Below are 14648 nucleotides of genomic sequence, written 5' to 3' on the forward strand. Positions count from 1 at the left end.
TAATAATCCATGAAACATTTCTATTAGCTTTAGTGTGTGAATGTGCAGCTGCAGAATGGGTAAAAAGAAGTGAGACGCAGGCATAAAAAATATGCAGAAAATGAAAATAAGTGAGATCTTAAATATTTGATCAAGGCCTCTATTTTCAGGTAAGCAGTTACCATCATGGGCCCTCACATGCCAACAGGAGCCACAGAACACCATTCTGAATTATTAAAATAACTAGGGGAACCTTTTCCTTCTTACTACTTTTAAATGAGTATGTAGCCTTTCAAGCTAGCCTTTTCTTAAATATTTAACACAGACATCAGGTCAAAGACAAAACAGCAAAGGTCCTCAATCCAATACTCATCTGTAATTGTGAGTCCAATTATGTAATGCTTCTCAACCACTTCATTTGATTTTTTCTCTCTCCACTCCAACAATTCTCTGAAAGGAATCCAGTCTAGATTAGTTGAAAGTCCACATTCTAGAATATTTTCGAACTAGGTATTTACTGATTTTGGTTATATTTTTCATTCACTCAATTCAATTGGTTGATTCATCCAACAAATATTTATTAAATACCTACCAGGCAGCAGGCACTGTTTGTTCTAAGTGTGGGGATATACCAGGGACCAACATATATATATATATATAAAGACTCAGCTCTTTTTGGACCTCATACTTATTTATTATGCAAATAAAAAATAAAAATATATTCCATAGACAGATAACAAGTGGTATGTATGGGGCAGTGTGCAGTGTTTGTTGTTAGGTAGTGATCCATTAGAAAGCTGATGAATTGGGCAAGTGACCTTAAGAGTCAGGAGAGTGTAGCATTTCAATCAGTGAGAACAGCAGTGCAGTAACTCTGGGGTACAAACAGACCCAGTGTGTTCCAGTAGCAACAGCAAAGCCAAGGAGACCGGAGGTGAGGAATGCCCAGTGGTTATTGTCAGGCGACAATGTTAGGAAGAGTTTGTTGGGGCAGATCTTGTGAGGGCCTTGGGCCATTGGGAAGGACTTGGGATTTGACCCTAATTGTGGTGGAAGCCACTGAGGGCTTCTGAGCTAGAGGCATACTGGGTACTGTGTCATGTTTTAAAAGGATCACTTTAGTTCAATAGTAAGTACGGCTGATGGAGCCAGGTTGACAAAATGACAGTTTTCTCATGGAATCCTGCTCAAGAGGCCACATAAGAGAGAGTCAGCATTGGCATTATCTGTTCACTGCTTCTGAGAAAACACCCATCTTCTGAGGTGCTTACAGTGATTGAAAAGTTTGCCTTCTTCGGTCATTTTAAAAGTCCACCAGGCTCTTTTTTTTTTTTTTTTCATGTTACTTTTCCTCAAAGTGTGCCCTTTCTCATGAGAGCTCAGAAGTCAAGGTTATGGGCTCATCTAAACACAGAGGCTGACCCAGGTAAAGTCCTATCATAACCTGTCCAAGAGCAGATTTTCCAGAATGTCCTTCAGGGCACACTTCTAGGCCTGAGACACTGACTCTCAGCCATCTGCACATTGGTTACTGCCCAAAATGCTCCTACTGAAACTTTGTCAGAACACCGTTAGGTAATAGAAGGAAAGTGCAGACAGTGTTACAGCTTGATCTCACTGGGTAGCCACATTTTTATGCCTGGAAATAGTTTGAAAAATGTTCAAAAATGAGCTAATCTGTCCGTTGCAGTTTTCTTCCCTTTAGAGACCTCCCACTTACAGCCTTTGCTTGGGTGGGATAATTCTGAGGCATGTTCTTTAATAACTTCTAGAGTTTTCCCACAGGATTAAGCTCCAATCACCTGTTCTAGTAGCTGGCTTAACAATGCATCCTGCCTTTCCTTCCCTCCGTTCTTCATATTCCATTCTTTTGCTGGTGTTCCCTGTATCTCCCAAATAGGCTGCTTGCACTTGAATCCTTGTCTCAGGATCTGCTTCCAAAGGACTCAAACTGAGACACGCTCTATGTGAAATCTTCCTCCTGCCTGAGCCATCATGGTGATAGGATTCAGGAGAGATGAAACTTACCAAAAATTTTATCCCCATTAAACCCATAATCCAGTAGCACTTCATGCCCTCAAGCAAAGGACATGACTCTCATCTTGATATGTATTCCCCCTTCTAAAATATTAGGAGCTAGTTGTCTCTCCAGATGGATTTCTCAACCCCTGCCTCTCCCTTACTTAGGTTTGGGTAAGTGTGGCTATTGTGTGAGGTTCTTACTTCCTACCACTAGGAGACACTATTTTGTGCCCAGAAGGCAGACTTCCTCCTAGAGAAGACTAAGTCTTCTTAGGGAAGAAAAGTCCCTTGCATGGAGAAGTCACTGCCTCATATCCTGTGTCCCTCTTGCTGTTTGTGTCCAGAGTCAGGACCCTGACTCAACATGACTCAGCCCTTGATTTTATTTTTTTTCTTTTTAAATAATGTCTGCATCCAATGTGAGGCTCACACTCGAGATCCTGAGATCAAGAGTCCCACTGACTGAGCCAGCCAGGCAACCCGATTTAGCCCTTTATTTTAATTCAACCTATGTTACCAACATGCCACACACAGATTCTTAGAAGTCCCTAAACTTTCTCATGAGCTTCCCACTCTGCTAGGAGACAAACTGAGTTTTGAATAAGAGAACACAAGAGAATTACAAAGGTCATTATACTTCAAATGTTTTTTTTTTAATCTTAGACTGGGAATGAATGGTCTAAGTATGACACAAGATCCAGAAGCAATAAAAAGAAAAGAATGATTAATTTTAATATTCAATACATTTAATAAAAAAATGTGAGTTAAAAAAACAGTTAAAAAAATCCGTGTATACATGGATATTAAGCCACTTAATCCTCCTCTAAAGCTCAACGTGGCAGAGACTGTTACCTCCAATTTCAAAGAAGGAAACAAGCTTGAATTGGAAAAGGGATTTTGTCCAAGGTCACCTTGTAAAGTCACATTTCACACCCTCAGTCAGAGTTACTCCCAAGTTCTTTGCCCTCAGGAACTGGACAAGGGAAAGAGAGCAGAGTGAGCAGAAGAGAAGGAAGGCAGAGCAGAGAAAGGGGAAGGGTTGAACTCTCTGAGGAGAGAAGGGGTGTCAGGAGGGTGTGGACACTTTTTTCCATCTGAGTGAGGAAGGGGTACCAGCCCCTTTACCTTGCCACTTACTGGGAGCTAGCTGTGTGCCTCCTGCATTGATACAAGAGGGATAAGTATGAGCCCTCCTAAAGCGGGGACACTGGGCAGGTCCAGCCAACCTCATGGGAGAAGTGAGAGGATCTGGTGACAGGGCAGGGGCCCAGAGCCAGCTTTATAAAACACTCTCCATTCTAAGGTTAAGAACTTGTCACGGATGCTAGGATAAGCTGTGTAGCAATCACAAAACCTTGACATCATCCTTGACGTCTCTTTTTTGCACACACCAGTTCACTCCATTAAGAAATCCTATTGGCAGAAATTGATGAATCTTGACCTTCACCCCATGACCCTTGAGAAGTCTGGATTTATGGAGGTTTCTGTGTGGGCAGAGAAAGACAGGCCACACTGGGGAAGCAAATTCACCAAGTAAATTATCTAAGAAGGTCTCGGGGGATAGAGCCTGAATTTCCAAGGTCTCAGGATTTTGCTCATTCCAAACAAATGGTCATTTGCAAGCCTTAATGCTATAGAGCTGTCTAAAATAGCCCTCCTTTCTCCCTTCCCCCATAATTGTATTAGCTGCAGGTCCCAGAAAGCCTTCCTCTACTCCTGTCTTGAGGTCTCAGAGCTCACCAGGGCAGGACTTAAGAATAGAGGTGTAAATTTGTCAGGAAAAGGGAAGCAGGGGCACAGTAAGAGAGTAAATCCTCATCTAACATGGCAGAAAGTCAATAGATAAATCAAGAAATCGCTATGTAAGCTTTTTTTTTTCTTTTTTTTTTTTTTTTAGCGACAAGGGGGTGACCACCAGAAGAACTAAATGGAGGAACTCATATAAAGGGCCACGTGTGGGGAGCAAGGGAGAAGGGCTTGTTGCTTTCATTATAAGAACATTAGGTAACTTTATTTTGTAAAGAGTGTTCATGCATTACTTTGATACGTTTTTTAATTCGATCTTTTAAAAATACATAAATAAAAATAAGAAAACGGAACACAAAACAAGAAAATAAAAAGCAAAGGGACACGCAACACAAAAAGGGCTAGCGGGTGAGAGCAGGACGGGGATTGGGGTGGGGCGGGAGGGCGGGGCCTAGAACGAAGGGGCGGGACGCAGTGCCTCGTTCCCCCTTAGGGACCGCCCCCACCGAGGGGGCGGGGCGCAGTGCTAAGTTTACCTCTGACTCCGCCCACGGCAGGGCGTCCGGGGAGCCCGGGGTCAAGTTAGCTTTAGAGCCGCCCTACCCCCGCGCGGGGGGCGGGCCGGGCCGCGCTCCGCTCTCCGCGTAGCTCCCAGGCGGCAGAGGGCCTTGCGCAGCGAGACCAGGCGTCGTCCCGCGCGGTCTTCGGGTGCAGGGCCGCGGGCGGGCCAAGCCGGATACCCCAGTCCTTGGCAGTCCCCCGAGGCTCACAGAGTGCTTCTGCGGAGCCTCGCCGCACGCAGGTAAGCGCCACCAGCCCGTTTTTGCCCTGGAGGGCGCCGGCCCACACCTGGGCGCTGTGGCTACAGGTGGCGGCGGGGTGCGGAGCCCGGCAGCAGTCCTTGGTGGGAGAGACTGTAGAACGCCTCCCCAGTACACCCGCGCACCGCGCATTCTCGTCGCAGCGTGGTGTAACCCCTAGAACCATTTGGCTCTGACCCGAACCCGGCAGACACGAGTTCGGATCCCACCTTTCCCACTCTGGCAGCCTGCGGAAACTTACCGTGTGCCACCGAGTGCCGGCCACTGGGCCAAGTGCTGGGCATACAGAAGTGGGCGAACGAACGTGGTGCCCGCTGCGGTGGAGCTCACAGTGTAGTGGGTAAGACCCCTGTAAGAGCTGTGAAGATAGAAAGTGCAGGTTGCAGGGGAGGATTTAACCGGCGGTCCCAAATGTGAAGGGTGCTGGAGCACAAACTTCAGCATGAGTCAATTCCAGGGTGGAGAACAACACAGCAGACACATTGTGTTAGGAGAGAACGTGGCTTGTATGTGGGGCCTGCCTTTAGAGAGCTGGGCGGGGGGAAGCCAATTCCTGAACTTTCTGCTCTATAAAATTGGGGGGGAGGGTCTACGCATTGAAGACTGGGGCGTTGAATTTACATGACTGAGCGGTGTTCCCAGGTGTAAGTGAAGTACATTTGGAAACGTTTCTGAATGGAGCAGGATGCTGATCTGGACTAAAGAGTGTGCCAGCCTCTGAGCAAACACACTTCCCCTCTCCTGGAGTCCTGGTCCTTAGTCTGAGTAGAATCTCTCAAACAGCCTTTTCTCTAAAATGATGCTGTCTTTGGTGATTTATTCTGGAAACATTTAACTAGTACTCCCTTTTTATTGCTTCTGAGAGTTCAGTGAGAAATCTGCCTCCAGCCTGCCCTCCTAGAGCTCCTGTAGGGTGGGCCAGGTGAAGTAAACCGAGTTTCAGCCTGGTGGGCTCAGTGCTCTGGGAGTCATCAGAGGAGGGCTTCTGACGCTCTGGCCTTGCTGGGGAGCGACCCTCTGCTTCTGGGGAGGTAACCATTTCTCAGAAAGCCTCACCTGTTAACTGCCAGTTCCATGAGCCCCCAGAACTTAAGTCTCACACTCTGACAGAGCATATAGTTACATGCTCACTCTCATTGGTGGTGTCACCCCTGACAACTGGCCAAAAAACTCCCCCAGAGGACTTAAGCCTCTGATCCCTAGCTGAGGACCCCTCAGATCTTGAAACCCCAGGGATTTAAGATGGGGGTGGGGTGGGCACTTCAGGAAACACCTGTTAGCCTCTTGGTGTGTTTTATTGGCTTGAATGATCCCAGTTTCTTCTTTGCCTCTGTTTACACTGTTGGTGTAGACTTTAGGATCTGCTCCATGAAAACTGGCTGGGAGGCCCAGAGAGTCAGGGGACACAGTTGAGAGAGGAGTCTGTCACTGTTTGTGGGTGGTGGTAATAAAAACAGGACCGATGTTAACAGAAGGGTGCTAGAGGAAGAGGGAGAGAGGGCTGTCTTTGCAAACCTCAGCAGTGCCAGCCATAGAGAAGGGAAGGGAAACACTAGGCCAGGCGGTCACAGACCTGGGTTCAGATTCTTACTCCTTATTTCCCAGCTCTGTGACCAACCCTGGGCAGGTCACTTATCTGATTGTGCAAGCTTAACAGTGGTTGGCATACAGTTGACCCTGAAGAAATATTAACTCCCTTCCTCTTCCCCTAAATGAACTAAATAGGAAGAGTAACAGTGTGCAGGGCAGAGGATTATTATGGGATTTAATGAGATAGTGTATCCAAAGTACATCGAGCAGTGCCTGACATGTAGGCAGTTACTACTACTGCTGCTGCTGTTATCTCTTATTTGGGACAAAAATTGGTGAAACAAGGCAGGGGGAGAGTGGAGGTGGGGGCGAGGGGGTGGCTCTGAGGGTCTGTGCAGGGTGATTAGCTGAGGAGCTGTGTTATCTGGGGCACTGGTTTTACCGCAAAACTTCAGCTGGGACCGGAGAAGGGAGTGTTCTGCATGATAAAAGGCCTCTTGGGGAGCCACTCTGTCCAGAGGCCTGGGGAGTTTGAGGTCTTTGAAGACTCTGGCCAAGGAAAGGCCCAGAAATTTATGGGTTAAGGGGGGGGGGGGGGGGACCAGAGTGTAAAAGATCTAAAATTGTCTCCTTCAGGTGCGTCTCTAACCCACAGCTCATTATGGGTCCCCTGTGAGGGGCTACCCCTGCCCCATCCTGCCCTGCCCTTCATCTGGGTACAGTAATTGCCTGAGACTAGTTTAGAAGCTGGGGAATCCAATCCTGTAAATCTTGCATCCAGCAGAGTACTGGGCCCAGAATGAATGGTGAATGGACGAATGACTGAACATAAACTCACAAGGCAAAATTCTCTGTGTTAAAGTGTGTTGTTTAAAACAAAACAAAACAAAAAAAAAAAGGAGTATACAGATAAGGCAAAATAGCTAGTGTTTTCAAGTCCTTGCTAAAGGCAAGTGCTTATTTTCATGTACACTGCAGTGTGGTGGTGAATGCTGCAGCTTTGGAGTCCGATTAAATTGCTTGTGTGACCTCCTGTGCATCACAGAAGCACTCTAAAGCTCAGTTTTTGCATCCGGAACATGGGAGCCATGATGTAGCCAGGGTGCAGGGATGCAAGAGCATCTGGCTCCAAGGTCCCCAAACAGACCAGGCTGGGCCACTTACTGTTGACAGAATCCAAAGGCAGAGAGGAGTGGTGGTAACACAAGAAAGGAATTTATTTCAGTGACGCCAACACCAGGAAGACAGCAGACTAGGGTCTTGAAGATTGTTGCCCAAGTGCCAAAAATAGTTCCAGGTTTATATAAGAAAAATGTGGGATGAAGGTGGGTGGGTGTATGCAAGTGGGCAATTAAGGTCAAGTCCATTGTCCTGGGGTCAGTCACAGGGGGTCTTGCTGGCTCAGGGCATTCCTTATTGTTTGAGGGGGTAGGGTAGTCTTGGTTCCCATCAGGGGATGCTTTCCTGCAGGGTCCCTTGCCTTGTTAAGAGATAAGCTGGAAAGAAGAACTTAATTAGAAAGCTTGAGGTCAAAGGGAAAGTAATTGAAGTCCTCTTTCTATAGTACGTAACTCACAGGGCTGTTAGGAGTAGTAAGTAATGCTCGTGTATAAGTGTATAAAGTACAGTCTTCACTGCACAGACTGTGGTATAGTGAGTGCTCAATCACTAACGTTGCCATTATTATTTTTCTGTTTATCAATCCTCCAAATGATGTCCACCGTGATGTGGAAACAGAAGGCCACAGACATGGGTGTGTGGCATTAACTCTGAACTCAGTCCCATCTAGAAGCAAAGACTCTCTGCAGACTCTAACCAGACAACGTGTATGAAATTAAGTCAACTTTATGTGCATTTCACTCATTACTTAAAGCCTTTGACTATATGAAATCTTAAAAGGAAAAAACCCTACAAAATTATAATTTATGTGCCTTTCAAGTTCAAGTGTTTTATCATCCAGATAAATCTTCCATGCCTCTATGTTAAACCACTTTGGGCTGTCGAAGCTCTTAAATAAAGTGGCTTGTCCTGACCAGTGTCTGTCTTTGCTCGTTTATCATAGTTCCCTGGTGAAGACAGATGTATCCCATTTTGCAGGACAGGCCTCGGGATGGCAGCTTCTACCCCACTGTTTCAGCCATGCAGTTCTGCGTGGTGCTGTTTAACAAACCACGGTGGACTTAGGGTTCCCTCATCATTGTCTCTCTCACGTGCACGTAGACCCGTAGCAGCAATCTGGGAAATAGGAATAGAAAGGCATTCATTCTGTTGCTAGTATGAATCTGGGGAAATCTAAGGTTCTCAGGGATGGGATTTTGCATGCAGGGGCCTTGGATGAGGGTGACAGTGTCTTCTGGAAGTGAGAGCTTTCACCTAGGAGCACCATCTCTGGGCCTGGCCTCCTGTGCAGTGTAGTTCTAATCTGCATCTCTGTGCCTCCCCGCTGTCCCTGCCTCTGCCCAGAGCCGCCCCTAAAGCTAGAATCTCTGGAGCGGCTGCAGAAGCCCTGCCCATTGCAGGGAAGCCGTTCTGAATCCACTCTTCCTTCCCACAGTCCTGATGGGCACCTGTGCCGGCCATGCCCTTCTCCAGCTGACCTGGACTGGGCTGTGAGCACTTCTGCAGCTATTGGACCAGGTGTTCTTGGGGCCCACCACCGTGCCTGGCTCGTTGTCCTCCCTCCCTCCTTTCTTTCCTTCCTTCCTTCCTTCCTTCCTTCCTTCCATCCATAAATCCTTCAGGCAATGTCCCGGGGATTAGAATGCCGAGCCAAAATGACACAGTCTCAACCCTCATGTGGCCCATAGACATCATGAGACAGGTTATAAAGACAGACAGAATTAAGCACATGAACACACACAATGTCATGTTATAAACTGGATTGACTATTGTCAAGGAGAAGTCTGGCCTGCCACAAGAATGTGGAAAGGTGGAACGGATACAGAAATAAAGTCTCTATCGATATAACATATGGCCATAAATGTTGGAGGCTCATGCTCATTTGTAGACCTTTGAAAACCATTGGGTGGTATTTTTCTATGAATTCTGGTAAACAGTGTTTTATGCTGCCAAGGTAATCTTGTAAGAATGTGTACTTTAAAAAAGAATTGCAGGGGGCACCTGGGTGGCTCAGTTGGTTAAGCATCTGACTTCAGCTCAGGTCATGATCTCACGGTTTGTGGGTTCGAGCCCTGCGTCAGGCTCTGTGCTGACAGCTTGGAGCCTGGAGCCTGCTTTGGATTCTGTGTCTCCCCTCTCTCTGCCCCTCCCATGCCCATGCTCTGTCTCTCAATAATAAACATTAAGAAAAAAAAAATTTTTTTTAAAGGAATTTCAGGACGCCTGGGGTGGCACAGTTGGTTGAGCGTCCAACTCTTGGTTCAGCTTAGGTCATGATCTCACGGTTCGTGAGTTCGAGCCCCGCATCAGGCTCTACACTGACAGCAGAGCCTGCTTGGGGTTCTCTCTTTCTGCCCCCGCCCCCTGCTTCTCAAAAATAAATAAACTTAAAACCAAAGTAATTGCGCTTTAGCTTCGAAATGGGAGAAGAATTCTCATGTTCAATTTATTTAACCCTTTGGAGTTTGCAGAGCCCTTCCTTGGATGTTGTCTCATTGGGTGAACCAGTTAGCCTCACACATCTACTGGGTGGTGACAGCAGTCAGGCCATCTGGCTCACCGGAGGGTAAATCTGGGAGATGGGCCCTGGAGCCCTCTCCCTTCTGAGTGACAGGGTCTATCTGAAAGCCTGTTTTTTCCTTCCTTGATACCCCTGGGCACACAGGCTAAGGTTCCAGCATAGATTTTATCCAGTTGGAGCTAGTGCTGTCCCAGCACAGTCACTCGAGAGGAACCTCCTCCAGAGGGACACCGTGCCTGCCTTCAGTCCCGTTCAGTTCCAATGAGAGCAAGGAGAAAATAACACTAACAGCACGGTTTCAAATAAGACATGATCCAAACAGCCCCAGGAAACATTCTGTCTTCAGGACTGAATATTACTAGAGAGTTATTGTATTTGTTTGGCCAGAGCTGAGGGCAAAATACATCTTCGATCCCCACCAGTCTCAGACGTGGACCTCATTACAGGAGATGAGCTACCATCTTCCCCGAAGCAAAGGAAGGCAACTAGCATTGCTGTGCAGAAACTGAGAAGGTCAGTCTTGGTGGGGTGGGTGTGACTGCCGTATTCGCAGGGCACAGCTTTAATAGGATCGTAATCCTGTGGCCCTGAGCCATGGAGAAAAGAAGTGGCTCTGGAAATCTCCCTCCCATAAGGATGGCACTCAGTGACAGTGTTTATTCCCCTTGGAAGTGCATGTTAAGTGGTAAGTATTTATGAAAAAAGGCTCTGGGGAGTAAATGTGTCCATCAGTCAATGTGGAACTTTTCAGAGCTCCTAAGATGGTTTGAAATTAGAGCTAATCTTCCCGCCTTTCCCCTTCCGTCTTTCCTCCTCCCTTGCTTCCTCCTATAAAAGTGAACCGTTAAGGCAGGACACAGCCCAGGGAGGAGTGTTGGAACTGACTTGCAGAAGCAGAGTTAACATTATTAAAGACAGACATGTAAGGGTTTAGTGCCTCGATTCTGGTCCTTGCCACCTCCTCCCGGTGTTTAACAGAGAAGAGTGGGGAGCAAGGCCGACCAACACAGTTCAGCCTAATTACATCCTAACCACAGCCATCAACGGCTCTGCTATCAGCTAGTCTGTTCGCTGAAAAGCTTTTGCAATTGAGGAGGGAAAAGAACGATGAGAACAAGCGTGGAACTCACCCGAATTCTGGCCGAGTAAGTTGCTTGTGGGAGAGAGTGAATGGCAGTGTCATGAAGGGGACCACACCACGCCAGGCAAAGAGCGGGCTTTCAAAGGCTAGAAGTCTCTCTGTGAGCAGGTGCTCATTAGGGCAGAATGCCTGTTGCATGAATTAGTGTGTGGGAGTCTAAATTGAAATTGCTATCCACTTTCAAATGTTCGTTTTAGAGATCAGAAGTAGGTGTTTGTGTTTACTGCATGGACCCTAGGCATAATATCAAAGACTGCTTTGCATTTTGGTTCTCTGTCTGGTCTTCTTCTGTGTAAGTTTTAAAATGCTGTTGTTGGTCAAGCTTGTCTTAATCTTTGTATGTATGAGAAAAATGATGCCAGTGTTTCATCCACTTTGTATTTTGTGAGTAATCAAAGGACTGCAGATGATAAAGGTAGGGGGGCTGCCTGTTGCAGGGGTCGCTGAAGTGCTACCAATACTTTGGCTTCCTCTGGGATTCTGTCTTAAAAAAATAATTTGAAAAGTGAAAAAATCTGCTGTATAAAGATGCATCATTATTTATAATGGGGAAAACTTAGATGTGACCCAAGGGGTGCCTGGGTGGCTCAGTAGGTTCAATGTCTGACTTTACAGCTCAGGTCATGATCTCAGGGTTCCTGAGTTCAAGCCCCACGGTCAGGCTTTGTGCTGACAGCTTGGAGCCAAGAGCCTGCTTCAGATTCGGTGTCTCCCTCTCTCTCCGCCCCTTCCCCACTCGTGTGTGCTCTCTCTCAAAAATAAATAAACATTAAAAAAATTTTTTAGAAGTGACCTAAATATATACTATAGGAGGGTATATTCAAATTACCAAAAATTAGGTTGATGGAATATTATGCAGTATTTAGAACTAAGAAGATTAGTAACTTGGGAAGTCATTCTGTGCTCAGTGAACAGAATGCTATTACATTAAGTGCACATTCAGGGAAACAGTCTGCAAGGGATGCCTCGAAGGGAAAAAGAATTGCATTGCAGCAGTGGAAGTAGGAATAATTTTTTTTCACATTTGAAACTTTGTATATTGTACTTTTACTCTCCTTTAAAAAAAAATCCTGAAACAAGCCAAGTTAAATAATGATCTTCATGTTGTTTGCAGTTTTAAGGGCACTACATTTATGGCCTTATCCTGATTAAATCTTTCAATCAATAGTTCCTAAAGCCAGGGTTGGCTCCCTGCCTCCATGTCTCTGGTCAAAGGACATACTCTGGGTCCACTATCTAAATGGCCTGCAGATGCGCTCGCTCTGGCGTGTAGATTCAGATTCTCAGGGTTTTTAAGCTGAAGAAGCTACCGCCCCTCCCCACCTTGTAACTTCATATCCTTCTGCTGGCCTCCCGGTCTTCACTGGTGGGGTGAGGGTAGGGGATTTGGGTCTGCAACCTTTGAGGACCTTGCTGGAAAAGTTTTAGGCATCTCTGCCCACAACACGCACACACACACACACACACACACACTTCAGGTCAGCCCTTGTCTGGAGCAGCCCGGATGTCACTCTGGCTTCTTGTCACCACTCAGGCCTTGGTACTCCAGTATCTTTGGGACTAGTTTGTTGTGTGTGTGTGTTTTGTTTTCGGTTTTTTTTTTTTTTTTTTTTTTAGTTTTTTTTTATTTATTGTGAAAGACAACGAGCAAACAGGGGAGGTGCAGACAGAGAGAGGGAGAGAGAGAATCCCAAGCAGGCTCTGTATTGTCAGCACAGAGCCGTGCAGAGCTCAAACTCACAAATCGTGAGATTATGACCTGAGTTGAAACCAAGAGTCAGAAGCTTAACCGACTGAGCCACCCAGGTGCTCCTGGGGCTAGGTTTTATATTCTTAATATCTGCTCTCCCTGTGTTGGCCCCAAACCCATGTATCCTCTCTGCCTAGTGCTGGCAAGGGCCTAGCAGCAGTTCTCGAACTCATTCAGTTGGCTGTACGATGGGACATCATAATACGCATCTTTATCTGAGACAAGAATTTGAGCGTGGTGATTGATTTGGGAGGACATCCCATGAAGCACTAGCAGGAAATAGGGAAATGAGCCAGAGAAGGACATCACTGAACAGGTCACCAGTGTGGACTGCTGGAGTTTACATCTGCTGGGAATCTCTCACAGCCAGTGTGAAGCCCGCATCCCAGAGTTAGTTTCTTGTGGGGCTTGGGACTGAGACTATACCACCATTGCTGTCCGTCATTGGTTGGGCGTTGCTCCTTACGTGGGGTTAATTCTCTAGGACTTCTGGCAGCTTCCCATCCCCAGGTGAAACTCCAGGGCAAAGGGATGCGGATGGTAGCACGTGGAAATCAAGCTGGTGCGCCCTAAAACAGTTGAGGCCTGAATGCTCAGAGCACAGCACTGACAGTGTCTGCTGTGACCCTCTTCCCTGATCACCTTGAACATTATCAGTGTACTAAATTGAACAGAACCAAATTCAGAATTCCGTGCTGAATCAGAGACCCTTTTATACTAAATGGAAGAGTGCATTAAGGAGCAAGCAAAACCCCAAAAGTCTATGAAAAATTGTGGAAAGAAGTCTTTAAACAAGAAAAGTATCACCATATCTTTCCCTGTGAGCTGGGATAGCCTATTAATATTTGATTTAAGTGGCAGAATGCTAGTGTTCACAGCTGTACAGTGTGAGCCCCAACATTTGAAAAGAGGGCTCGAATGTGTAATAAGATTGATCTTTATTGTGGCAGTGTTTCCACCTTTGTTGTGCCTTGACTGTTTTCTGTTATTTCTCAAGTGCATTAAGATGATCTTAAAAGAAAAATTCATTGGGAGACAACATTTAAGCTCATTTGTCAACCCACGATTATATCTCCAGTGCTGTGTTTTAATATTAATACTGGATTCGCCATACTGACAGTAATACCAAAGGATGGGAGAGAATTTCTGTAGTGATGGCGTTCGGCACTGTGATAAATGTTTTGTAGTCATTGCCTTTATGTAGAAACATTCTATCTCCAATTAAAGATTTAGTAAGCTCTTCATCAAAACATCTATTCACAATTGAGGCGTACAAAATGGTTGTGCTGACATTTCAACTTAATGCACTCTGTAGTTTTGTGGGTCTCAATCCATTTAATATGCTTGTTTTTTTTTTCTATGCACGGAAGAGGAATAGTGGCAGAAATTTGGGGGCATAATGCAGATTCTAGAAACCGTTTCCATGTACTTATCATTACTAACTCCACTGGAATATTTATCACTACAAACGAAGGCCTTACTACTCCAAGAGGTGATTTAAAATTGTTCCTGTAGCAAGCTCAGTAGGGCTTCGGAGCTAAACCCTTTGAGTTATGGGCATGTTAGAATTTGTGTGGAAAAGATTCCGGATTCCAGTGTTCTAGAGGAATGAGGCCATTTCCCTTGAAGCTATGGTTCAACATGCATTCTGCAAAGAATGAGATGGAGGATCCCAATGTTTATGTCCTGTTCCCGCATCCTGCGTGCATGGCAGACATCGCTCCTGCATCCTCCTGCATGCTCCTCCGTAAAGTGCTCCCTGCAGCTCATCAGACCCGGCTCACTGGGGGAAGCCTGTGGACTCCCAGCACTCTTGCACACCTTTTTAGTCATCCTTGTCATTGCTTTGGATGGTCGGCCAAGGAAATCTTTCATAGTCCCGCTACAAAAGAGAAAGAAAAAAAAATGCCAGGCTGTTGGCTGGAACATGTTGTCATATGGCCTGGGTTCCTCACAGCATGGCAGCTGGGTTCTAAGACCGGGTATCCCAGGGGGCCACCTTCAGAAGTCTCATAATGT

General features: G+C 46.2%; 1 protein-coding gene across 2 annotated transcripts in view; it reads left to right on the forward strand.

Moving 5' to 3' along the window:
- The first annotated feature begins 4334 nt into the window (after positions 1 to 4334).
- NMNAT3 (nicotinamide nucleotide adenylyltransferase 3) overlaps positions 4335 to 14648 on the forward strand; it is a 114524-nt gene continuing 104210 nt past the window's right edge. The window contains exon 1 of one of the 2 annotated variants that reach the window (XM_049628732.1): positions 4335 to 4549. The gene's annotated coding sequence lies outside the window, so the exon portion shown is untranslated. The remainder of the gene's footprint in view (positions 4550 to 14648) is intronic. The other variant, XM_049628733.1, reaches the window with a different exon arrangement.

The sequence above is a fragment of the Panthera uncia genome, chromosome C2 (assembly GCF_023721935.1).
Source record: "Panthera uncia isolate 11264 chromosome C2, Puncia_PCG_1.0, whole genome shotgun sequence".
NCBI lineage: Eukaryota > Metazoa > Chordata > Mammalia > Carnivora > Felidae > Panthera > Panthera uncia.